The following is a 27,767-nucleotide window of genomic DNA, read 5'->3' on the forward strand; positions in this document are numbered from 1 at the left end:
CACACAAGAGTTAGAGCAACTTGCAAGCCAAGAGCTGTCATGTTTGCATCATTGTTGACATGTAGACAAATACTCAGATGGTCCATTAAGTAAATGCTCTGCACAAGAATGGGGCACATCTGGTGGTTTGACAGCCCTGCCCTGGCTTTATATGGCTGGAAACCCCCAGTTTGGCTCATGAAGAAGAAACAGGCATGAGAATTGTGTCAAAACACATTAGTATATTTTATTCGGCCATTGCATTCCCTTATTGGCATCTAATGAAGCTAAAGAGATTTTAGGTTACGAAATCTGCATTTCTTGCTCATCTTTGTTTTGAAAATACGTGTGGCATAATATGGATGAAGAACATCTTACTTGAGCTTCTGGCCGATTCTCCCCAGCCCACAAGTGGATTGGCATCCTCATAAAAATAAAAATCTATCCCTGCTCCTTTTTTTTTCTTATCTGTTTTCAAAGCACAGAAGCTATTAAAAGCAATAGAAAGCACGTCCCTTTTTATCCTCAAAACAAAAAAAAAGTTAACCTTTCCCTTACTTTAATTGTAAGATGATTATCCACATTACTGGACATCCTTTGGAAATATCTGGATAAAAATACCGACAGCACATTAATGCAATCTGCAGATGATACTAAATTGGGAAATGCTGTTTTCATTATTAATGACAGTGGATCAGGCAGCCAGACTCAAGAACAGTATGGGTAAGAAGGGAAGGGTGCAGTCGAGAAAGTTACATTTGTGAGAAAGGCAAAAGGAGCTATGAAAAATTAAAATGAATCTAAAACCCAGATGCAGTATGAGTGGCAAACAGGTGAGTGTCGGAAATTCACTTTCCAAGCCAACGTGGACGTGCATGGATGGCCAATTAGAGATCCCTGTATACAAGGGAGCGAGAGCTGAGCTAGTTCTAGTTCCACAAGCGGAGGCATTGTGTCTCAAAACAGATCATCTTTTCTTCCAAAACATTAATAAGACTGCACCTGGCGTCGAGTGTTAAGTTCTGGAATAGAATGACGTTAAAACACACACACACACACACACACACACACACACACGCACGCACGCACATACAACTTCTATGTAATTTTTCAGGCTTTTCTTTTTTCCCCAAGAAAGAAATACAGCCACCTTCATTTTCTTAGCAATACCTAACAATGTATCAGCCACTTTTCCTGACTGGGATCCTCATTGAGTGTATCTGAAAGAAACGTGGATGCCTAGTAGGCATCCCAAATTCAGGTACTCGAACCCAAGCTCTGTTCTTCTCACTGCTCCCACCAAAGCGGTCGCTTTCCCCAGTCTTCCTTCTCTCGGTTCTTGGCATTCCACTCTTTCACGTACTCAGGCTTTGGAGTGATCCTGGACTCCCTTCTTTCTCTCAAACCACACATCCCATTCATTAGCAGATCCTGTTCGCTCTAACTTCAAAATGGATCTGGAATCTGCCCACGTGTTACCACCTCCATTGCAGCCATGTGGACTCACACTGCCGGAATCTCTTGTCACGTTTGTTGCAATAAATATCAGAGTGGGGGAGGGGGTGGTGCCTGGGTGGCTCAGATGGTTAAGCGTCGGACTCTTGGTTTAGGCTTAGGTCATGATCTCAGGGTTGTGAGATCAATCCCTGCGTCAGGCTCCACGCTGGGTGCAGAGTCTGCTGGAAATTCTCTCTCTACCTCTCCCTCTGCCCCTCCCCCCGTGCTCCCACGTGCTCTCTCTAAATAAATAAATTCTTTAAAGAAACCATCCTAGTTGGACTCTCTACTTCTCTTAACATGAAGGTCAGCCCCTGTCATTTCTCTTCTCAGACGTCTCCAGTGGTTTCCCAAATCGGTGTGCAGAGGTTGACAAGGCCCTCTGTGATCTGCCACCCCTTACCACCATGACCCCATCTTCTACTCACTCTACTACTCACTCTGCTCACTCTACCCACTGCCTCACCCACTCAACTCCAGCCACACGGGCCTCCTTGCCATCCCCGTAACATGCCAGGAAGACTCCTGCTTTGTCTTTGTACCTGGATTCCCTGTGCCTGGAATTCTATTACCCAGATATCCACGTGCTTCACTCCCTCAAGTCTTTATTCCAGAATTTGCAGTGAGGCCTTTCCCAGCTGCCCTGATGATACATGCAATCCACATTCACATCACATGTCCTTTCCCCTCTACCTGCTTTATCTTTCTTCCTTGTCCCTATCATCAGTGTCCATGCTCTGTATGTTTCTTATTTATTATTTGTCTCTCCCCTGATAGACACACCCAGAATATACATTCCTTCCATTGTTTGCTTTGCTCTATTTTATTCCCACACCTAGAACAGTGCCTCTCACACAGGAGGAGCTCCATAAATATTTGCTGGAAAACAGAATGCAACTTGATGCCTGTTGGCATGTTCATGGTGCTTTCATAATCAACATACTTGATCAGAGCCAGTAGATTCTAAAAAATATCTAAGTTCAAATCCGAAGAGCACTTCTAAGGCTGTAGCAGAGCTAGGTATGCTTTTCAAGTAACTTTGTCGACACAGTGCATGTGTCTTCCACTCGGAGGCTAAACAGCATTGTTTTCTAAGCTAGCACCATTTCTAGCTAGAATGCTATAATATTGTATTTTTAATCAGTAGGGAATATATTTTCAGAAGCATGCAATAGCCAAGCTAGAGAGGCTTCTTCAAAAAAATCTCAGAAATAAGGAAAGTGATGCTCAGAAAATTGAATCTAGTGGAAAGAACAGTGACTCTGGAATCAGAAAAGAGCTAACTCGGGCAGTGTTCTCAAAACTTACCTGTATTAATTTGTTCAGCATTCACTACAACCCCAGGAGGTAGGAATTATTGTTTTTATACCCAGTATATAGATGGGAAAAAGAAGGCGGAGAAAGTGGCAATCATTTGCCCAATGCTAGATAACTCTTGGGAGATGGTGTTTAGAATTTGAACCCAGGCCTCAGAGTCCATGTTCTTAAGTGCATATGCCCCAAATCCTCAAACTTTTTTTTTTATCTCAGGACCCCCTAACACTTCTAAAAAGTACTGAGGACCCCAAAGAGCTTTGTTTATGTGCATTATGCCTATCAATAGTTATTGCATTCAAAATGAAAAGTAAGACATTTAAAAAATACTTGCTCATTAACTCATTTAAAAATAACAATCCTACACTACCTATATGTTATCATAAATAACATGTTTAGATAAATAATTATGTTTCCCCAAACAAAAAACATTTGGCAAAAAGAGTAGCATTGTTTTACATTTAATGTCTGACTTAGTAGAAGCTAGTGTGATGAGCACATCTTCTGCTTCTGCCTTCAATCTGCTATTATATGTTGTTTTGATTGAAGGATACAGAGAAAATCCAACTTCACACACACACCATTGGAAAAGAATAGTTTAATAGCTTTTTCAGATAATTGTAGGTGTTCTTCTTTGACAGTATGCAAAAGTGCTATTTTTGATAGTATGACAAGTGCTGTTTTCATAAAGATTAGTTGTAGCGTGGAATCCGAAATCACATCAAGAAATTTTTCATACTTTGTTATAGTAAATTCCATGAGTCATTTTGTATTCTTTTTTTTTTGTAGTTTTTGATTTTATTATATTATGTTAGTCACCATACAATACATCATTAGTTTTTGACGTAGTGATCCATGATCCATTGTTTTCGTATAACACCCAGTGCTCCATGCAGTACGTGCCCTCCTTAATACCCATCACCGGGCTAACCAATCCCCCCTCCCCCCTCCCCTCTAGAACCCTGTTTGTTTCTCAGGTCCCTAGTCTCTCATGGTTCATCTCTCCCTCCAATTCCCCCCCCCATTTTTCCCTTCCTTCTCCTAATGTCCTCCATGTTATTCCTTATGTTCCACAAATAAGTGAAACCATACGATAATTGACTTTCTCTGCTTGACTTAGTTCGCTTAGCATAATCTCCTCCAGTCCCATCCATGTTGATGTAAAAGTTGGGTGTTCATCTTTTCTGATGGCTGAGTAATATTCCATTGTATATATGGACCACATCTTCTTTATCCATTCATCTGTTGAAGGGCATCTCGGCTCTTTCCACGGTTTGGCTATTGCGGACATTGCTGCTATGAACATTGGGGTGCATATGGCCCTTCTTTTCACTACATCTGTGTCTTTGGGGTAAATACCCAGTAGTGCAATTGTGGGGTCATAGGGTAGCTCTATTTTTAAATTTTTTGAGGAACCTCCACACTGTTTTCCAAAGTGGCTGTACCAACTTGCATTCCCACCAACAGTGTAAGAGGGTTCCCCTTTCTCCACAACCTCTCCAACATTTGTTGTTTCTTTCCCTGTCCATTTTTGCCATTCTAACTGGTGTAAGGTGGTATCTCAGTGTGGTTTTGATTTGGATTTCCCTGATGGCTAATGATGATGAACATTTTTTCATGTGTCTGTTAGCCATTTGTATGTCTTCTTCAGAGAAGTGTCTGTTCATCTCTTCTGCCCACTTTTTGACTTGATTATTTGTTTTTTGGGTGTTGAGTTTGAGAAGTTCTTTATAGATTTTGGATACCAGCCCTTTATCTGTAGTGTCATTTGCAAATATCTTCTCCCATTCTGTGGGTTGCCTCTTTGTTTTGTTGACTGTTTCCTTTGCTGTGCAGAAGCTTTTTATCTTGATGAAGTCCCAAAAGTTCATTTTTGCTTTTGTTTCACTAGCTTTTGGAGATGTATCTTGAAAGAAGTTGCTGTGGCCGATGTCAAAGAGGTTACTGCCTATGTTCTCCTCTAGGATTTTGATGGATTCCTGTCTCACATTGAGGTCTTTCATCCACTTTGAGTTTATCTTTGTGAGTGGTGTTAGAGAATGGTCGAGTTTCATTCTTCTGCATGTGGCTGTCCAATTTTCCCAGCACCATTTATTGAAGAGACTGTCTTTTTTCCATTGCATGTTTTTTTCTGCTTTGTCAAAGATTATTTGACCATAGAGTTGAGGGTCCATATCTGGGTTCTCTATTCTGTTCCATTGGTCTGTATGTCTGTTTTTGTGCCAGTACCATGCTGTCTTGGTGATCACTGCTTTGTAATATAGCTTGAAATCGGGCAACGTGATGCCCCCAGCTTTGTTTTTCTTTTTCAACATCTCCTTGGTGATTCGGGGTCTTTTCTGATTCCATACAAATTTTAGGATTGTTTGTTCCAGCACTTTGAAAAATGTCATTGGAATTTTGATTGGGATGGCATTGAAGGTATAGACTGCTCTGGGTAGCATAGACATTTTAACAATGTTTATTCTTCCGATCCATGAGCATGGAATATTTTTCCATCTTTTTGTGTCTTCTTCAATTTCTTTCATGAGTGTTCTGTAGTTCCTAGAATATAGATCCTTTACCTCTTTGGTTAGGTTTATTCCAAGGTATCTTATGGTTTTTGGTGCTCTTGTAAATGGAATCGTTTCTTTAATTTCTCTTTCTACAGTTGCGTTGTTAGTGTATAAGAAAGCAACTAATTTCTGTGCATTGATTTTGTATCCTGCCACATTACTGAATTGCTGGATGAGTTCTAGTAATTTGGGGGTGGAGTCTTTTGGGTTTTCCACATAAAGTATCATGTCTTCTGCGAAGAGAGAGAGTTTGACTTCTTCTTTGCCAATTTGAATACCTTTTATTTCTTTTTGTTGTCTGATTGCTGTTGCTAGGACTTCTAGTACTATGTTGAACAACAGTGGTGAGAGTGGGCACCCTTGACGTGTTCCTGATCTTAAGGGAAAGGCTCTCAGCTTTTCCCCATTGAGGATGATATTCGCTGTGGGTTTTTCATAGATGGATTTTATGAGCTTGAGGAATGTTCCCTCTATCCCTATACTCTGGAGAGTTTTAATCAGGAAAGGATGTTGTATTTTGTCAAATGCTTTTTCTGCATCAATTGAGAGGACCATATGGTTCTTCTCCCTCCTCTTATTAATGTGTTCTATCACATTGATTGATTTGCGAATGTTGAACCACCCTTGCATCCCGGGGATAAATCCCACTTGGTCGTGGTGGATGATCCTTTTAATGTATTGTTGGATCCTATTAGCTAGGATTTTGTTGAGGATTTTGGAATCCATATTCATCAGGGATATCGGTCTGAAATTCTCCTTTTTGATGGGGTCTTTGCCTGGTTTGGGGAGTAAGGTAATGCTGGCCTCATAGAATGAGTTTGGAAATTTTCCTTCTGTTTCTATTTTTTGAAACAGCTTCAGTAGAATAGGTATTATTTCTTCTTTGAATGTTTGGTAGAATTCCCCAGGGAATCCATCAGGCCCTGGACTCTTGTTTTTTGGGAGGTTTTTGATCACTGCTTCAATCTCGTTACTGGTTATTGGCCTATTCAGGTTGTCAATTTCTTCCTGTTTCAGTCTTGGCAGCTTATAGGTTTCCAGGAAGGCCTCCATTTCATCCAGATTGCTCAGTTTATTGGCATATAGTTGCTGATAATAATTTCTAATAATTGTTTTTATTTCCTTGGTGTTAGTTGTGATCTCTCCCCTTTCATTCATAATTTTATTAATTTGGGTCCTTTCTCTCTTCTTTTGGATAAGTCTGGCCAGTGGTTTATCAATCTTATTAATTCCTTCAAAGAACCAACTTCTAGTTTCGTTGATCTGATCTACTGTGTTTCTGGTTTCTAATTCATTGATTTCTGCTCTAATTTTAATTATTTCTCTTCTAATGCATGGCTTAGGCGTCGTTTTTTGCTTTTTCTCTAGTTCTTTAAGGTGTAGAGTTAGTTGGTGAATTCAGGATTTTTCCATTTTTTTGAGTGAGGCTTGGATGGCTATGTATTTCCTCCTTAGGACCGCCTTTGCAGTATCCCATAGGTTTTGGACCGATGTGCTTTCGTTCTCATTGATTTCCATGAATTGTTTAAGTTCTTCTTTGATTTCTTGGTTGACCCAAACATTCTTGAGCAGAGTGGTCTTTAGCTTCCAAGTGTTTGAATTTCTGCCAAATTTTTTCTTGTGATTGAGTTCCAGTTTTAGAGCATTGTGGTCTGAGAATATGCAGGGAATAATCTCAATCTTTTGGTATCGGTTGAGACCTGATTTGTGACCCAGTATATGGTCTATTCTGGGGAAAGTTCCATGTGTGCTCGAGAAGAATGAGTATTCTGTTGTTTTAGGGTGGAATGTTCTGTAAATATCTATGAGGTCCATCTGGTCCAATGTATCATTCAAAGCTCTTGTTTCCTTGTTGATTTTCTGCTTAGATGATCTGTCCATTGCTGAGAGTGGAGTATTGAGGTCTCCTACAATTAACATATTGTTATCAATATGACTCTTTATTTTGGTTAACAGTTGGCTCATGTAGATGGCTGCTCCCATGTTGGGGGCATAGATATTTACAATTGTTAGATCTTCTTGTTGGATAGACCCTTTAAGAATGATATAGTGTCCTTCTGTGTCTCTTATTACAGACTTTAGTTTAAAATCTAATATGTCTGATATAAGAATTGCTACCCCAGCTTTCTTTTGAGGTCCGCTGGCATGGAAGATGGATCTCCATCCCTTCACTTTCAGTCTGGATGTATCTTTAGGTTCAAAATGAGTCTCTTGTAGACAGCATATGGATGGGTCCTGTCTTTTTATCCAATCTGCAACCCTGTGCCGTTTTATGGGAGCGTTTAGGCCATTCACATTGGGAGTGATTATTGAAAGATATGAATTAATTGTCATCATGTTGCCTGTGAAGACATTGTTTTTATAGATTGTCCCTGTAAATTTCTGTTGTAGATCACTCTTGGGGTCTTTCTCCTTTTATAGAACCCCCCTTAATATTTCTTGCAGGGCCGGCTTAGTGGTCACATATTCTTTCAACTTCTGCCGGTCATGGAAGCTCTGCATCCCTCCATCCATTCTAAATGAAAGCCTTGCCAGATAAAGTATTCTTGGCTGCATGTTCTTCTCATTTAGTACCCTGAATATGTCTTGCCAGGCCTTTCTGGCTTGCCAGGTCTCTGTGGATAGGTCTGACGTTATTCTGATGTTCCTCCCTCTGTACGTAAGGAATCTCTTCCCCCTAACTGCCCTTAAGATGGTTTCCTTGGTTCTAAGATTTGCAAGTTTTACTATTACATGCCGGGGTATTGGCCCGTTTTCCTTGATCTTAGGAGGGGTCCTCTCTGCCTCTAGGACTCGAATGTTTGTTTCATTCCCCAGATTAGGGAAGTTCTCAGCTACGATTTGCTCAAATACATCTTCTAGCCCTCTCTCTCTCTCCACTCCCTCCGGGATTTCAATTATTCTGACATTGGAACGCCTCATGGTGTCACTTATTTCTCTGATTCTATTTTCATGGATTCTGAGTTGTTTTTCCCTGGCCTCCTCTTTTCCCTTTTTATCTATTACACTGTCTTCCAGATCGCTTATTCTCTCTTCTGTCTCAGTTACCCTAGCTGTTAGATTATCTAGATTGGATTGGATCTCATTGATAGCATTTTTAAGTTCTGCCAATTCACCTTTTATTTCTGCCCTTAGAGACTCTATGTTGCCATTAATTGATTTCTCCATTCTAGCCATTGTCTTCACAATTGCTAGCCTGAATTCCATCTCTGACACCTTGGTTATATCTGCATCCATTTGTAAATCTGCAGCATAAGTCATAATCTCTGAGTCTTTTCTATTTTGGGGGCTCCTCCTCCTAGTCATTCTGTTGATGGGTGTCTGAGGGAATGTATAGAGTCCAAATTATTGACCAGAACCCAAGCAAGATGCACCTGTTTTCTTGGGACCTTAGGGTTGCTGGCCTCTTGTTTTCCCAGCCTGTCTTCTGGGGGAGGGGCCTGCCGTGCTGTTACTCAGGCAACCCTGTTTGGGCGGAGTTGCGCTGGGCCCCTGTGGCGGGGGATGGGCTCAGCGGGAATCAGTCTTTGGGGCTTTTGTTCTCTGGCGCCTTTCCCTGGCGGCTTTCCCCGTCTCTTCTGCGAGTCAGAGCAGAAGAGACCGTTTCCAACCCTCTGCCTCAGAGCAGAGAGACCTCAGTCTGTTCTTCAGTGAGCTCTCCAGGCCACACCGTCTCCGTTTCTGTCCGTGCTGCTATAAACTGCAGCGTCCTGGGTTGTGCGCCCCTCCGCAGCGCTCCCAGTCCTGCCTCCAGGTCGGGGCACGTCTCTGCCCTTTGTGCTTCTAAAACCGCCAGCCGCTCCCAGTTCGCGCGCGCACAACTCCGCCGCTTGGGGTCCTGTCCTGGGGACTGCAGTTCGCGTGTCCGCGACTCCGCCGCTCGGGGTTTCCACCCCCAGGGGTTGCAGTTCACCGGCGGGACCCCGGTGCACCGGGTTTCCATCTTGGAGGCTGCAGTTCGCGTGCGCGCGACCGTCGCTCCGGTTTCTGTCCGGGGGGCCTGTGGTTTGCATGCACGCGACCCCGCCGCTCTGGTTTTCCACCCCAGGGGCTGCCCTAAAGTCCTTTCCCAACGCTACCGGTCTGCGAGTCTGTGCCCGTCCGCAGCGCGCGAGGCTGTCATTCACCGGCGGTGTAGGATCCCCACGGCCAGGCACCCTCCCGCCGCCGTTTATCCTCCGATATCTGCCTGCAGAATCACGGCTCTCCGCTTCGTACCTCAAAACCAACCGCCTGCGATATTCTGTTTGTAGAGATCCAGATCTTCTTACATCTCAGGCTGGTTTCGTGGGTGCTCAGAGTGGTCTGGTAGATATCCAGCTCAATTCCGGGGACCAGTTGAAATAGGGTCCCCTACTCCTCCACCATCTTTCCCCTCCCCCCCCAGTCATTTTGTATTCCTGATGGATCTTTTAGCCATGCATGATTTTTTTTTTTAACACTATGCATTGGACATTTGGAAGATACCAGTTCAGTGAGTTTTGCAGATCTTTAAAAAAAAAATTTTTTTTAACAGGTTCATTACTGTCACCGCTCTCATGGTAAAAAGGCTTTATGAAATGGAAAGCTGACAAGCTAATGGTGGCAGAGACATGTTTTCCAAAATTCTGATTTTTGCTTGAAAGTCTGACCTGTATTACTGGCAACAAATAATATCAGGCTATGTCCCAGGGGCCCTCTGCTCATTGATTTAGTATAGATTTCTAGGGGTTAGCGTCCAGTTATGTTTGTATCTTCCGAAACTTTATTGAGTTACGTGAGCGTGTATATCAGAAGTCCTCATGTAACATGGCTAGGAGAAAAGTGACTTCAACTTATATAATTAACATCACTATAAAAAAATTAAATTTTTTGCCGAGGCAGCAAAAGCTTTACTCAGCATGACTTTTGAGCCATCAGAGCAAACGTTAACACAATATAAGAAAGGTAAACAGGGGCGCCTGGGTGGCTCAGATGGTTAAGCGTCTGCCTTTGGCTCAGGTCATGATCCCAGGGTTCTGGGATCGAGCCCCACATCGGGCTCCATGCTCAGCAGGGAGTCTGCTTCTCCCTCTCCCTCTGCCTCTCCCACTGCTCATGCTCTCTCTCTCTCTGTATCTCTGTGTCTCAAATGAATAAATAAAATCTTTTAAAAAAAAAAGGTAAACAATGTCTTGGCGTTATTACGCTAATTGTTTTGACCACACAGCCCTCTTAAAAGACCTTTGGCCGGTTGAGGGAGTCTATGGACCACACTGAGAACTGTCTCACCGCGCTGGCCCATCTCTCGCATCGAGACCCGCCCGCTTACAAAGTGTGCCCCTCCAGCTTCTCCAAGTTTCTTCAGTTTCCTCACCTGTAAAATGCAGCTATTAACACATAATTCGGGTCTCACAAAATTAACTTGAAAATTTGAGCTAATCCTACGTTAACCCCCTGGAGAAGTCTGCGGCACATAGTAGGTGCTTAAAACGTGGTGGCTGTCGTGACCTTTGCCCAAATGCACAGCAAGTTATTGGCAAAGCATACCTTTGATTCCTGCCTGGAGTTCTCCTTGCTTTATCATAGCAGCAGAAGCACAACAGATTTCTCTAGGGTTGTTGTTACAACAAGGAGCAAAGAAGCCGTTTCAGCTGATTCAGTGGTCAGCGGTCTTCCTAGTTCATGTCCTAGCCCATACCTGGAAGCACTGACGGGAGTCATTGAGAATATGTATGGCCGGCCCTTAGGCCATGAATTTGCTGTGTCCTGTGTGACCTCGTGCAAGTTTTCTAAGCCTCGGGTCTCTCTTCTGTAAAACTGGATAGTAGCACCTACCTTTATGCAGTTACTGTGATAAGTGAATGAGATAATGCACAGAAACAGTAGGGTACCAGGGCCATGTAAATGTTCAGGAATGGTGAGCTGCTTGCTATTATAATAATAAGGACTACTGGGGTTACCTGCAGAGCTCAGCTCACTGTCGCATCCTCAGGGAAGCCTTTTCTGGCCCTTTTATGAAAGCACCCGATTTTATAATCTCATTGCTCCTATACCTCTCCTTGGTCGGACTTAATATAGTTATATTTCAATACGTGATCATTTGATTGCTGTTTATCACGCACACTAGGCTCTAAGCTCAATAAAGTCAGGGACGGGGTCTGTGATGCTCACCACTTTATTCCAACACCTGGCTCAACACCTAGGACTAAGCAGGTTTCAGTAAATATTTATTGAAGGAATGAATGAAATAGTTAATTTAGTAGCTTGGCAAAGCACAGTTTCCCCCAGTATATAATTTATCTGAACTTCCTCTAGCACTTGTTACTCAAAGAGTGATCTGCAGACCAGGAGCACCCACCTAACCTGGAAGCTTGTTGGAAATGCAACGGGTCTCACTCCAGAACTAGAGAATCTAAATGTGCACTTTAACCAAATCCCCAGGTGATTCATATTCTTATCAAAGTTTTAGAAGTATGGACCCTTGCCTACTCATCACCAATCCCTGGGTGGGGGGCGTGGGGAAAGAGAGAGAGAGAGAGGAAAGGAAAAGATAAGGGGAGGGAGGGAAAGGGAGGGTGGGATGGGAAAGGAAGGAAGGGGGGAAGAAGGGGAGGGAAAGGGAGGGAAGGGAACAGAAGGGGAAGGAAAACAAGACAATCATTAAATTTCCTGGGTAAAACAGCACTCCCTTCCACAATTCCAGGTCTCATTACATTCCCAATACAAACATTATTACAAATATTACCATTTCTAAAAACCAGCTGCATTTAAATTTTTTTCAGGCTGGGCCAGGCTGCTCTTATTTCCTATTCACATATGATTTTTTCCAGAAGACTATTTTGGCCTCAGTTGAATAATTTATTTCAGAGACTTTACATCCTAAAATATTCTCTGGAGGAGAGAGAAACACCATCTGTGCCCACTCTGGAAAAACAGCCCCAAACCATGAAGTAGGGGTGTCATTTTCATTACAGAGTTGCAAAATGTGAATGCCTGCTTGTCTACCACAACCTCAGAGAGGAGGGAAAAACACACGTCGAAATCTCTGCCACCATAATAGCACCAAACCAGTCCCACTCCAGCAGCCCAAAGAGATTATAAAAATATGCATGGTACCCAGTTGACCCCTGGAAAAATAACAGCCTAGCTTTTTAATGAAAAGGTTATTCTTCTTAGAATTTATTCTCATTTCTGAATGGGGAAGCGCCTTCATCACTGGATAGTGATATGCAAGAACTCGAAGAGATTCAATGAATGATTCATTTGCCTGTGTTCAGTCTTACAGAGTTTGTGGGATAGGATTTCAAAATTCCCTCTGTTGCAGTGTTCTCTGCTCCCAAGGGAAGAAATGGGCTGGGCCAGAAGCAAGGGACCTTTCACTCGGTTGGGTCCCGTCTCCACCAGTGCACTGACCTGGCAAGATCTGAATCTGTGAGCTGATGGTTATCAAATGGCATGTGAATTTGCTGCTACATGTTCTCCTGCAGCTTTTTCCTTGCCTGGGACTCTCCTCTCTCTCTCTCCCTTCCATCTCCTACGCAGGGACGCAGGCACGAAATGCTGCCTCGAGAAATAAAGAAACTGCTGCATCTGTAGATTTAATGCCTAGAGTGGGTCTGCCCGTGTGTCATGGAGTCCCCCCACCCCAACTTTCCCTGTGGGTCCTGCCAGGGTCACAGGCATGAACATGTGTTGAGAAAGGGGACATTAGGACAACCAGAGTGAGAACACAGGATAGAGATCCAAACCGAAATAACAGCTGCCCTGCAGGTCTAGTCAAACCAGGTGAGCCAAGAGGCCCAAATGGGGCCCTTCCCCCCATCTGTAGGCATGGCAAACAGAGTGTCATTGATGACATGTGAGAGGACAGTTGCCCGCTGAGCCCAGCCCGGGGTCATGCAAAGAAATGGGCTTCGGAGTCCCAGAGCTGAGAATCTAAGCCCTGGCTCTCACACTTGCTAGCTATGCCTGCCTTGGAAAACTGTATTTTATTATCTGAGCCTCACTTTGCTCATCCTTTAAAAAACAGGTAGGTAATATCCCTTGGTAGGCTTTTGTGGGGATTAAAGGAGGTTTGGTTCCATAATGCCCTGGAGTGTGGGTGATTCTCAAGAAACGTTAGTGGCCCTCTCCCTGTTTCACTTCCGTGCTGAATGTACCAAGATGTGTGTACTTGACCCTGACGATGCTGGTGGGAAAAGAAAAAAAGAAACAGGAAGTGGGGGGGGGGTGAGGGAGAGCAAGGGAAAAGAAGAAACTGTGTGCTAGTATATGTAAGTGTGATTTAAAGAACAGTTGGCTGTCAGAATAGCTGTAAGTTGTTGAAGTCATGGTTAAAAATTCGCTTTTGAACATAAAGTCTATGTGGGCTTGTTTATTATTTAATTTTGTCTATTAGCTATTTTAATTTTATTCACCTCTTAAAAGCCATTGCTGCCCCTCCTCCACTATTACTATTGCAATAAATCCTTTCTGCCATCTAGACCCTTCCTTATTGGTCCTAACCAGAGTTTGAGGACAGAATTAACATGGCTCTCAGAGCTTTGAGCCTTGCTCTGGTGGCCCTGGGACCCTGTCCCAAGGAGCCACCTCCTCACCGTCATACTTGGGCTGCTTTCCCAGAGAAACAATGTTGAGGAGAGGGAAACACTTGGGAGACTGATGGACTGTCAGGAAAAGGGGTCTTAATCCACAGAGCTGTGGGGGCCAGGCATAAGACAATCTCTAACTTGTAGCAGAGAGAAAGCAGTCTCAAGGTGTCTGTCAGGAGTTTCAGCCGCTGGGAGTTTCGGCTGACATGATGGGTATCCTCCTACAGTCTTGTGGGACTTTGTTGATAGATGAAGTTGGTTTGCCCAGGGCAAAGGCCCCAAGGGTGAGCTGCGGAGACTGAGGGGCTGACTTGAAAGCTAAAGGCAGTTCATCAGCCACGAGTGTCATCGGTATGCTATTCCTGACGCTCACTGGTTTGGCGTCGCTCTATGCCAGACGTTCCCACCCACTCTGAATGGTACAGCACTTAAAGTATTTCCGTAGACCCCTCCATTGTTTTACTGCCCTCACCCCACCAGCAGCATGCTCATCACACTTCCATTTTATGAAAAATGGTAAGACTTTTATAGTTACTTAACCACTCATTGTGAACTACCATTTACTTTCTTTGGGGGTTCTGGTACACAGCAGGGAGAAACTATGGCCAAACCTGGGAATCACCTGGGAGTCCCGATGATGCCCGGGCCATACGTCATATCAGTTCGGTCTGGTCTGTAGGAGTAAGACAGGCATTGGGATTTCGTCTGAAAAGCTTCCCAACTGATTCTCAGTGAAATCAAGTTTGAGAACCAATCATTGTTTCAAGGTGGTGTGAGTGGAGGGGGTGTTGTGTAGACCGAACACAACCTCAAAGTAACTCCAGCAAAGTAATTCTTGGTATTCATCAATCCTTGTACTGGGCAACTTAAGGAGCATGTGTGTACATCTTAGGAACCATTTGATGTCAAGTCAAATTTGTTTATGTTGAGTGTCAAGTATGCCATCAAGTAAAGTAGATAAGCCCAGAACCCTGATCTTTTCATCTTCACATGTATGCCCACATTCTCTGTACCAGGCAAAATGCAAGTTACTAGTGATTTGATGATGATGCCAATGATGATATTAATATTATTATAATTAGCAATAACAACTAACATACATTCAGTGTCTAAGCACTATACACATCTTTCTTTCTTTCTTTCTTCCCTCCCTCCCACCCCCCCTTCTTTCTTCCTTCCTCCCTTCCTTTCCTTCTTGAGAGAGGGCCTGTGCATGAGTGGGGCAGGGGCAAGGCACAGAGGGAGAGAGAATCTTAAGCAGGCTCCATGCTCAGTGACCTGTCATGACCCTGAGATCATGACCTGAACTGAAATCAAGAGTCAGATGCTTAACTGACTGAGCCACCCAGGTGCCCCTGTTACACATGTTTCTAATTTATTCATCCCATAAACACTAAAGTACACACTATTAGCATTTTTCTTCTGTATGAATGAGATTTAAAGAGGCTAAGTAACTTGCCCAGCATTACACAGCGAGCACATGCCTGGGGTTTGAAATCTTATTTTGCATGCAATAATGAATTAGGCAAATGAGGCAGTGTCCCACTTTTTAATTAATATTTTTATTATTTTATTTTGATGTCTCCAGAGCTAACATAATAATAGGCCCATGATATTTTGTATAAAGCATTTGCTGAATTAGGCGTTTTCCTGCCCTCACATCCTGGTGTGGAAAGAAGATACATGATGATTGTAATATAATATGTCAGTGGCTACCTGAAGTATTGTCAGAAAACAAATCAGGGGTAATTAATTCTGCTTAGGTAGACAGAATGGTGTCAGGGGAGGCTGACCAACAGAAAACGGTATTTTTTAGAGGGCTTTAAAGACTAAAAAGGAGCCTGCCAAGCAGAAAATAAAGAAGCATGCCAAACGGGGTGAAGAGAAGGAGCAAATATACAGGCATAAAACTGTAAAGAATTCTGGAGAAATGATCAGCTTCTGATAAGGGTTCTCAAAATGAAGTGTGCATTGGAAATTACTCTGAGGCTTGTTAAAACACACATTGCTGGGCCTAATCCGAAGAGCTTTTGACTCAGTAGGACCGTGTGAGACCACAAATTTGCATTTTTAATGAGCTCTCAGGTGATGCTTATCCTTCTTGTCCAGGGACAACACTGTGTTGAGAGCCCTGGTCTACTTAGCAGTATCACCTGGAAACCCCCACAGCATGTGTGTGTGTGTGTGTGTGTGTGCGTGCGTGCATGTGCGTGCGTGTGTGTGTGTGTGTCACATGCCAAAATCAGCAAGACTCAGGATTTCTTCTTTTCCTGCAAGGAGTGGTGGTTAAATTTTACTGTTGGTTTTGGGAGCAATTCATACTGAAGCCGTCCAGTGGGAGGAAGCAGAGAAACCACAGCTCGGGACTGAAACGAGGGAACCTGGGCTTTTTCCTGCATCTGTGCCCCATCAGTGCCCCTATTCATGCGCTCGTGAAGGCCTGAGGCTAGAGGAGACCAAGCACACTAGATCTTTTGTTGTGCGAGCAGGCATTTGTGTCCAGTTCATGGGGAGGATGGCATTTTTTACATCTCTTCCTGCAGTTTTGACCCTGTGTCTGCTGACCACAGGTGAGTTCCTGTGTTTATCACCAACATGATCTGTTGACGGCCAAGGGCCAAGAGCGGGGAGTGGGGGGAAGAGTCGGGACTGCTCTCACACGCAAAGAATGGAGAGGGTGCTGGAATGCCAGGCTCATGGGGAAGGCCTGGGACAGATGACATCCTTGTGAAATTATTCCTTTTCCTCCACCTCTAATTCAATTATCACACTTTGCTTCTCTCATTCTCCAGAATGGAAAAATCTAGGCTGCCTCTGCCATTGCTCCTCGACCCCCCTTCTCCAGGGGTTAGCAACACTTCCAGGCCTGCCTCCAATATTAGGGCCTCCCTCTTTCAACCCCCAACCTATGTAGGACAGATCCCAGCTAGATCTGGACGTCCTCTTTGTCCAATAATTGGGGAACGTGAGGCAGCTAATTCCTATGCCCGATTCTGTCACTAGGTTGGTTTGCCAGCTGATGGCCAACAGTTGTGTGTGTTACATTCCTGGCAGGGCCCTTCCATACCCCACCACTACTCCCAGGATTTGAGAGAGAGGAGTAGGAATTGCCTACCAGAGAAAGGAAACAAAATGGTGTTGTTTGGATTCTGTGTTCCATGTTTGTTTTCATTTTGAATGCAATTCCCCATTACTCTCTTGTAATCTAGAAAATTTCTAGCAGCCTACTGAGTAGTCCACTTAGTTACTAGCCAAAAGTGATGGAAACCCTCGTTTTCCAGTTTGGGATTTCCATTTTCTTGCTGTTTGGCCAGGAAGGCGGAGAAAGAGTCTGATGGTCTAAAAAGGAAATAGTACGTGAGACTGGACGAGCCTGCTGCCCTGGGTTGCACCAGAGGCCCGTGCCCCATTTCTTTCGGGGAATGGGAGCTTTATCATCAGTATTATTGATGAGACTCTGGTTAGTATTTTTGTCATCATGTCTATTATTCTTCACAAGAACCCAATTAGGGAAGAGTGCCTCAACAGAGGAGGCTGATTAAATTCACAGATTTATTGCAAAACCACTTTGGGAGTTGTGGGAAATGAGTTTCACTGTGGAGCTTCCTTGCTTTAAAGAAAAAAAAAAGAGTCAAGCTGTAAGCCTGCACCTTGGATTATCCATCTATAACAGATCATAAAATACCCATAACCTTGCACACAGTTTATCTTTCTCCAGAGAGGCTCGAGATGCTTCTTCCAGGCTCACAGTACCTCCCCAAGGGGTAGGTGATGGCTTCTGTGTTCATGGGACACAAGGGGGAATTCTGACCCAGAGCAGGATGGGGTAGGCAAAGGTCAAAGGGAAGATTTTGCTTTGCAAAGTTGCAGCCAATGGGCTCAGGCAGTCCTTGTTTTTATTTGGGTCCCAGAAAAGTTGCTGTAAATAGGAATGATGTAAATGAGATCTGATTTTTCCATAGAAACGAGGACAGCATTGAGGATTCCTGACCCCAAACCCGATGCCCAAAATGTTATAGAAACAACCACAAGCATTATTTTAAAACTTGTAACTTGCTAGTGAGGATATCCAAGACAAACACCCATATTCCCACCGCAAAAGTCTCAGGTTTTGTTTATTTAAGGCAGCATTTCCCAAATTGTTTTCTGTAGAACATTAACCTCAGAGGATGCCCTGGAAGGAAAGGTTTATGGTGATAAAATTGGGGCAACGCTGCCTATTAGATGTTCCTTAATTTGCAATCCTTATTAACACAATAAAAATAACAGCTACGTCTTACTGAAAGTCTACCTGAGCCAAGCACCTTATATATTTTATCTCATCCAGTCTTCAAAAAATAATCCTCTGAGGCAGATACTCATTTATCCCATTTTGCACATGAGGCAAGCGGGGGGGTGGGTGGTGGGGGCTGCCATGGAGCAGTTAAATGGGTTGCCTGATTAAAAGGTACAAGATCCAACCAGGTTTCAAATCTATTCTCGTTCCTAAATGCATGCTCTTAACCTCTAAACTTGATCACTTCCTCACTATGTAGAAACTTTGTCACATTGCTGTGTCTGTGTTTTTTTTTTTTTTCATTGTTGCTTCTTTACACAATTGAGTCCATCCCTAACTGTCACAGTGGGTCATCTTTTGTTGGCATCTTTAATGTTTATGCGTGTCTTCACATAGAGCCAAGTTGGTATCATTGTAGGTGATATCTTCCGCTCACATCAAGCTTTCATGCTTCCATCTCGCATGGCCTTGGTATAAGTGCTTGGAGCATGCTTTAGTGGATTTTCATCAGTATCTCTGACAGTTTATAGATAAACAAAGATGTAAGGGAGACAGGATGTGTCTGAGTTTATTTACCTTGTCTTTGGCAAGACAGTCTTTGTCTACAAAATGAAAGTGAGTAAAAAGCAAAAGTAGGATAAAAAATGACACCCAGGGTACATAGTTAGCTCTTGTGTTTGTGGGATTGGGATTTCTTGTACCCGTGGCATCTTAATAACTATTAGCTGATCATTTATTTTATCTGGGAGATGTCGGGGGAAGGGTGAGGAGGAGAGACAGAGAATGATTCTGTACAATCAGTTTCACCCTAAAGAAATTGCTCATTAAATTTAGGAACCAGGTTGTCTGCTAATCACTTTACCAAAGTACACGCTTGCTCAGGAGATGGGCTTTTCAAGGGTGGGCAAGAGCAGAATGTGAGTTATCGGGAGCAGCCCCGTCCCAGCAGGGACCGAGTCAGAAGGTACTAGAAGTGGTGTCCTTGGTTGTGTCGGATTGCACAGGGTACCTAATCTCCCCCATCATGCTTGACTCCAATTAAGTCTGCTTCCTTCTATATATGCCTGTGTTCTCCGAGAGCCTGCACGTGAAAGGATTTGCCCTCCCTTTGCCCCCTTGATCAGTCAGGAATAATTTAATGAGCACCTACACTGTACTCAGCATTTCCTTTACACACAGGCCTGTTGCCTGATGTGGACTGGATGAGGTTCGAGGACGTTTTTTTGTTGTTGAAACTGTGCTTCATGCTCTCCATGAATTATCTCCTTCTATATCCATAATGGCCTTAAAAGAGAGAGCCCTGTTATTACTTGTGGGTTATGGGAGAGCAAAGTGAGGCTAGGAGAGGAGAAATGGCTTATTAAAAGACACACAGCCAGGAAGGGACAGAGCCAGGAAATTAACTGTACAACCTTGAATTCGAAAGCCTATACCTTTTACAACTATCAGATGCCAGATAAGTGAGGGGGAGCTCCTCCACCACCCTTTGCATGGACTAGATGAGCTCTGTTTAGGAAGTATAAGGAGAAAAAAAAACGCTTGATTCAGGTCTTAAAAATGAATGTTATTACTAATCAGGTAAGTGGGACCTCCAATGTTACTGGAACTAAAAAAAAAAAAAATCAGGAGATCATTTATTTTAGGGAAAACACGAATTAGGTGGATATAAATTCTTCTGGGTAAAAATGCCAAGAACTCCAGTGCTGCCTGGAGAACAGACCACCTCTGGTTCGGCTGTGACTGAGATATTAGAATCTGCTCTTTCTCTCTTCAGGTCTACAGAAGGTACTTGAAACCATTCTGAAATGGTATTTAATTCTCTCACATAACGCATGCAGCAAGCCCACTTTTTAAAACTTAGGTGATGACTAGTAATCTCATGAATGTGAAAATGCCAGTGGGGTGGGGCAACCATTCTGCTTTCGAACCCTGGAAGCTTTAAACATGAAGCAGAAGCTATTCAGCAATAAAAAGAAATGAGCTATCCACTTACAAGAAGACATGGGGGCCCCTTCAATGCGTATTGCTAAGGAAAGACATCAATCTGAAGAGGAGGCTACATACTGTATGAGTCCCACTGTAGGACATTCTGGAAAAAGTAAAACTGTGGAGATAGTAAAAAGATAATTGTTGCCCAGGTTGGGGGGAGAGAGGGATGAATAGGCTGAGCACAGAGGATTTTTAGGGCAGGGAAGCTTTTGTGTGTGATACCATAATGGTGGATACATATCCTTAGACATTTGTGAAAACCCATAGATTGTACCATACAAAGAGTAATGTAATATAAACTATGGATTTCAGTTAATAACAATGTATTAATATAGGCTCATCAATTACAACAAATGGACCATACTAATGCAAGATGTTAATAATGGGGGAAACTGGGGAAGACGGCAAAGTGAGAGAGTAGATGGGAACTCTGTATTCTCTGTTCAATTTTTCTGTAAACCTAAAACTGTTCCCCCCCCACAAAAAAAAGTCTATTTAACTTTTTTTTTTTTTTAGCAGAAGAGAATCACACTGTTTTTCAGCATCCTAGCATCTCTGTAGCTGACAGTGCCCTTGCAGAAAAAAAAAATTGATAATCCTCTCGATGCATAATACGAACTCAGTACTCAGGTTGTGACAACCAAGGAATATATGAAAGGTCAATTTAAATGTCTCAGTGGGTTGGAAAGACAAAGCGGACTTTGTGCCACAATAGAACTCATCCCATGGAACCGTGCAGATGGCAGGAGATAAAACAATACTCTCTATCGCCAGCAGATTAACCAGCAAGGACATGTTCTTTCTATTTATCCTATAGGCTCCTAAGGACAATGGGCCTTTTGTCCTTACACCTGTTGAAAGGGAAAGGAGCCCCTAACAGAGACCTAGTGGGGTTTATGTGAGGCCATGCAGTTCAGATTTCTTACCTTCGTCTCTGATGGTACATCCCATTTCATAATATGCCTTCCAGCAAGGGAACTTGGAGATGGAGCCTTCAGCATTCAAAGGGAAAGAAGCAGGTCCAAGTTTTACTTGAGAAGAATGATGGAATAGAGAAATCCGTGTAGGAGAGCAGGATAACAAAGTAGTGGCATGTTCTGGCTCTCAGCCAGACACCAGACACGAGTTCCGGGAGGGTCCTGCTCCTTCCCTGTCCTCAGCTTCTAGCACCAGGCACAGGGTCAAGGCTCAACAGAGGTGAAGACTGCTGGATCAATGAACCTCCAGGACTTTGCTAAAGAAAAGGAAACAGCAAAATAATTCATCAAGATTGACAGCTGATTTTTCCAGCTGTTTCTCGAAAGTTTCCAGATAAACATGTCTGTGGGCACATGTGTACTGATGACTTTTTTCATTCTAAATTCTTGCTTGTAATGGGATCTGTTGGTTTTACTGCCTTCTTTGTGGGGGGAAAAACACTCCAATTTTCTTTGGATCAACCAAACTTCCTCTTAATTTTGGTGTGTGAAGTTTGATTTTAATACTTCCTTTTGGCTTGAAGGGATGGTCTGAGGCCCAGGCCCAGCCAGTTAGCATTGTTTCCCCTTGGCCTCAGTGAAATTCAGAGAAAGATGTATAACTCAAGCTGGACCCATGGGATTCCCACCTGGGATTTTGCTGCTTGATTTGGAAAGAAGTATTCTTTTTTTGCTAGGGTTGAGAAATGGGTAAAATGAAAGTCTAGGGTTACTAGTCAACTTCTTAGCCATCGCTTGAGAATAATATCCTTGGGAAAAAAAGGCAAAATAGAAGAAAACTGAACTGAAAGATAGAGAAAGAACAAGTCCTGGTAAAAATATTTGAGCGACTTGAATCAGCCAAGCCTAAACTCAACCCATTTCCTGGACCCTTCAATGAAATGGGCAACTAAATTCCCAGGATTTCAACTACCTTATAACCAATTCTATAGATGTAGATAGATAGATAAGATAGATAGGTACATAGATAGATAGATAGATGATAGACAGACTCCCAAATATATGACCACTGTATTCATTTTTTATGCTTAATGAAAAATTCTGAGCCACTCCTGTTCATATGTCCATATCCTTCATATTAAAATTTAATAGGAAAATTCTAACTGGGATATGTTCTGTCCATAGCCTCCCCCACATCTTTCAGGCTCTTCTGAAATGAAGAGACCTTGAATTTCCATTCCCAAATTCCAACAAAAGGCAGAATTCTCCTTTGTTGAATATCTCACTTCACCACAAACTCTAAATCTTTTTGTGGCTTAGGAAAAGTTGGCACGTGGCAGAGTCCTGCTGAACAGATTGAGACATCAGAGAATGGGCCCTTGGCCATGCCTGGCACACGTTCTGAAGACATGGCCCCATGCCACCTTCCCCCTCACATTCATTGTGCCATTAACACTAGGAGTGGGCTCAATAGCTAGGGTAACTTGGACTTGAAACATAACCTTGAAATTCATGGATGCATTTGAAGGATGAAAAAGAATGCTCTGTAGCTCTTCAGCTGACTCTAGCCATGAGAATAAGAACTCCCATCAATTGAGTAGAGCTGTACCACACATAGTACTAAATACTCTTCTTGCATTGTCCCTTTGAACCCTCATCACAACCCTGTGTGGTAGATCCTATTGTAATCCTCATTTTAACAGTTGAAGAAATTTGACCTAGAAAACTTAGTGAACCTGCCCTGGATCAGGATTCAGACCCAAGTAGCAGGCAGGCTCTCCATCATAACACAATGTTGCGTGTTAAGAATAAAAATAGTGCCTGGATCATGGCTATAGAATTGTGGAAATGAATGTTATGATGGAAGGAGGCTTAAACATCATTTAGCCTGATGGAAAACCTGAGGCTGAGGGAGAGAAGTGACTTCCCCAAAGCCACATAGCAAGATAACCAGACACTGAAATCTAGCCTTGATGCCCCAATTCTTTTGCAGTGCATGCCTTGTTATTTTAGGATATGTATACAAAACAGCACACATCAAGTTATTCAACACACACCACCATTATAGATGTACCAGTTATTCTAAAATATGTGCATACCACTTGGCAAATGACAACCATCCTGAGACTATCTATCTCTTGCCTTAGGACTCCTGGACCTCCCCACAACTAAGAAATTAAAGGGCTAGTATCTATCCCCTTTGGCCAGTTTCCATTCTGATTAGTCAATCCCTTCCCTCAGTTAAATATTTTTAGTGTGAACACTTTCTTAACACAAAAGCCAGCACACATACTCTTCTCCCTCCAGATAATAGGAAATTAATGAATGGATTGCAGGCTGCATCTCAGTCATTTGGGATACAGTGTTGTCTCAAATATAAGAGATAGATGAAAGCTAATCAAGCCAACCATGCGCAGGACAACAGAGGAGAAAGTTCTGCCCCAGCATTCGGGGACTCTGAGGAGGTCTTGTCATCTCCTTCCAGGTGTGGGTTAAAATGTTCTCTCCCCACAGAGAGGAAGTTCAGAGCATCTGAATTGTCAGAGGTAAGAAGGGTCTTGCCCCCACTTCTCTCACTTTTCTTATTTCTTTATAAATTGGCAGAGCCATCCCTCAAGTCATGAGAGCCCTACTGACAACAAGTGGAAATACAAGGAAAACAAAGCTTGCCTGGTGCATAGACAGCTGCCCCAGCTCCTGTTGAAGACAATGGGAGGTAAGCCATTCTTTCTGATTCCTCAGCTGCAGAGATGGAGAAACGATTGCTAGTGGAAGGGAAGCCCTGATGTACAGAATGCCCTGCATGAGTCCACCAACCATGCACTACTAGCCCATGTGAAAACCATCAGACGATGACTGGTCTTCATGGGATGATGGTTTGCAGAGAACTGACTTAAGCTATTTGAATATCTGTTCTCCTGTTATGCCTTACCAGGATTTACATACCACCAAATAACCCTTAATTATGAATTGTTAAGGCATATTCACCAAGAACATTCTTTTATGGACCAGAAATCTATTTCAGTGGTAGCCACAACCTTCTTGTATGATGTCTGAAGCAAGAGATACACCCTGGTCGAAAGCAAATATAGGAAAGGCCTGAAAATTCCTTAACCACCTCTCCTTCACCTTATTCTCTGGATGTTGGCTTACTTGTCATTCCCTATTCCAGCCCTCTCCTCCAGACTAAGTTAGCATTCCCACAGCACTTTATGATTTCCCATTTGTAGCATTTATTGCATTTATAATTATTTTCTTAAAGCTTGTCTTCCCCACTAAACCCTAATACCCATGAGAGATGAGTGTGCATTACTCTTACTAACATTTCCCCATACGTAGAGGAGTGTGTTGTTTAACAGTGGATATTCACTGAATGATGGAAGAACATTGCACAATGTTGATATGAAACCTTAGCTATTTACGGAGTGGGCCCTTTAACCATCATTTGAATATGTGGGAAAGGCACTTAAAAAGACCTAAAGTCACCCAGCCACCCCATTCCTCCCACCCCTACCACTCCAGCAACCCTCAGTTAGTTTCCTGATGTAATGTATGGTGGTTAACATAACATAATAATTTTTTAAAAAAATGTAAAAAAAAAAAAAAGACCTAAAGTCATCCATGAATACATCAAGTTCTTTAGCTTCACCAACTCACAAAACACTTTCCAGTTCATCTTCTCTTCCTGTTTATTTAAATGCATTCTCTCCTACACTGTGATTTAAGGAAACTTCCATTCCATGTTATTGTAATTGATGCATAACTGAATTTTCCTCAGACTGAGGAGTTGGCTTACTGTTCCAGACCAATGAGAGTTGGCTTACTGTTCCTTGGGGTTCTGTGAATTCCCTATGAGATTAGTAAAGAGATGTAAGCATATGCTGACTCATGCAGATGAACATTTAAAAACTGAATGGAGCCATATGATTTCACTCTCTGGAGGCTTTAAAATATATTTCAAATTCTCTAACACCCCTCCCTTCAGCAAGTGGAGTCTCATTTCCCTTCCCTTAAAATGCAGGCAGGACTTAGTGACTTTCTTCTAATGAATGATGTGAGACAAAGTGACCTTGCATGACTTCCAAGGCTAGGTTAGAAAAGGTGATATGGCTTCCACCTGGCTCTCTGTCTTGGGGCATGCATATGGGAAGCTCTGAGTCATCATATAAGAAATCCAGCTTTTGTGACACTGTCACGCTATAGCGACCAAATGGAGAGACTTTATAGAGACTGCTAGTGGAACCCCAACTATTCAAGTCCTCCTAGTCCCGCTAGCAGGCAGGTGAGTGATGAAGACTTTGAGAGGACTCCAGCCTCAGCCACCAGCTGACTATGACCTCATGGAAGGCCCCAAGCCAGAACTATCCAGCTGAGCCACTCTTGGGTTCCTGGCCCAAAGAAAGCAGGAGAGGTAGGTGATTATTGCTGTTTTAAGTCACCGAGTTTTGTGGTGTCCATTACAAAGTAGTAGATAACTACTATGCTGTCTTTACTTGCAGCTGAGTTTATGATTGCATTGCAACCATGTATTTCTTAGAGGCCATGAGAAGAGAATACAGGCAGACTTAATAAATGCATGTCAAGTGAGGGATAAAGTTTTGCAGTAGTTCGACTAGAGAACAGTGACAAGTAAATGGCTCATCACAACCAGCTTGGTGTTTCTGGCAGGCTGAACTCAAAGAGATCTTTGTTCCATCAATACCCTACTCAAATTGCAAGCAGTTAGTGGGTTTCAGCAAAACCACTTCAACAACATTTAACAAATGCAGTCAATTTTCATTGTTTTGGCTTTGTTTGGCTTTTTTTTTTTTTTCCTGATTCTCTTGGACATTATAATTCCTTATATCTAGTTTTACATGTAGACATTTAAGTAACATTATAATACTTAAGTCAGCACCAGAGAACCACAATTATTTTTTCTTTAACAGGAATCTTAAGTTTGAGAATCAGGGAGGATCTTCAGATAGGCATCTGCCTCTATAACACCCTATCTCCTCATTTACTATTAAATGAAGGACTACCTACTACTCTTCCCCCTAGAGCATTTTTCTTAATTGTCCATATATGTAGCAGTTCGATTGCAAGTCTCAGTGTATCTGCCTTTAAGTCTCTCAGTTGTTGAAGACTTGCATTTGAACTACCCCTGTTGATGAAAATGTTTTCAGTCTATGTATTCTTAGTATACATGGCCTGACTTTTCGATCAGCAATCACGTATTCCTCCTGTTCATCAGTTTCAGCTAGATGATGGCCACCTGTCTTTGCGTTGCCCTTGACCCCAACTTAACCTTTTGAGTAGAGCACTTAAATTACATTTTAAATCAGACCATTATAAATGTAACTGGTGAACATTCATTTGTTTTTAGATTACGCTTAAACCAAAATACAGGAGCTTAATTTAGAGCTTATGTTAATACATGTAAATGTGTATTTTTGTTTTATGTGGGTGAAGAGTAGCTATAAGGCATGGCTTTCTGTTACGTGCTGTGAAAAATATCCAGAAGTAGTTTGACTTCTTAAATAGAATGATAGATTATTAATTATCATAATAACAATATAGCAATCATTTATCGCACTCTTGCAGTACTTACACGGTATGGTATTAAACACTTCGTATATATTATTTTGTTAAATCCATAGAATTGGCCTAATGGTTTAGGTAAAACTGTCATTTTACAGAGGCTCAGAAAGGATGGTCATTTGTCTATAGATAACATAACTGGAAATAGAGGAGCTAAGATTTGAAACCAGATAGGTTGGCCTTTATCAACTCAGAATTCTCTTGAATTCTAAATTCTCTTGACTCATCATACTTTCTTGTTTGCTGTATTTCAGTGAAGCTAAGTTGTCATCAGTTGTAAGGTATTCCATTATCTGTATGCCAGGACAACAAAGACAGTTGACATTATGGCACAGAGCTTTAATACCAGAAATTTTACTTGATATTGATTTGAAAGTGCTCTATGTAATAAACAGACCCCGTCAGACATACATTTTTACCTAACATTACTGTTGTACATATATAGAACAGAAAGCAAAAACAAATAAATGGAAGGAGGTGTTTTTCTAGAGTCTAGCTCTTCTGAATTGTTTTGTAGATGAAGGTCATCAGCGTTTGTAGTTTTCCACATTGTCACGTTCCATGTCAATGAGAGGATTGATGATGTAGCATTTCTTAAAAGAATGCTCCATTATTGGATCTGGATTTTTCTTCCAAACTGCTATCATCTTTTTTCGGAACTTTGATAGGTATGTTCAGGCACAGCCAATGCCCCTCATTTAAATATTTAAAAATGCACATCTTAGAGTCAATGGAATATGATATTATGTTTCCTGCAGACCATGCTAAAAAATCAACTATCCACGAATTTAATTATTTTATAATATTTTAGTTATTCTAGGCATCTAGGTCTAATCTCAGATGCTAGCTTACTATGGATCATTAGTATACATTTATGTTGCTTTACTTATATTTCTCCATTTGTTGAATGCTTATGATACATCAAGTACTGATCTAGATTCTTGGCATGTGTTAATTCGCCAAGGAAGCAGCATACTGTCCCATTATATCAATAAGGAAACTGAGATTTAGAGTTTAAATAATTTTTTCAGTCCCATTGCTTCCTATTTGGCAAAGCCAGGATTTGACTTCAACCTCTTAGACACCAAAATCCATTCTGCTAACTACT

General features: G+C 42.3%; 1 pseudogene across 1 annotated transcript in view; it reads right to left on the reverse strand.

Moving 5' to 3' along the window:
* LOC144382402 (actin, cytoplasmic 2-like) overlaps positions 1–27,767 on the reverse strand; it is a 228,868-nt pseudogene that overhangs the window by 104,941 nt on the left and 96,160 nt on the right. The window contains exon 3 of the transcript XR_013449282.1: positions 21,089–21,396. The product of XR_013449282.1 is annotated as an actin, cytoplasmic 2-like (transcript). The remainder of the gene's footprint in view (positions 1–21,088; positions 21,397–27,767) is intronic.

This window comes from Halichoerus grypus, chromosome 1 (genome assembly GCF_964656455.1).
Source record: "Halichoerus grypus chromosome 1, mHalGry1.hap1.1, whole genome shotgun sequence".
NCBI classification, from domain to species: domain Eukaryota; kingdom Metazoa; phylum Chordata; class Mammalia; order Carnivora; family Phocidae; genus Halichoerus; species Halichoerus grypus.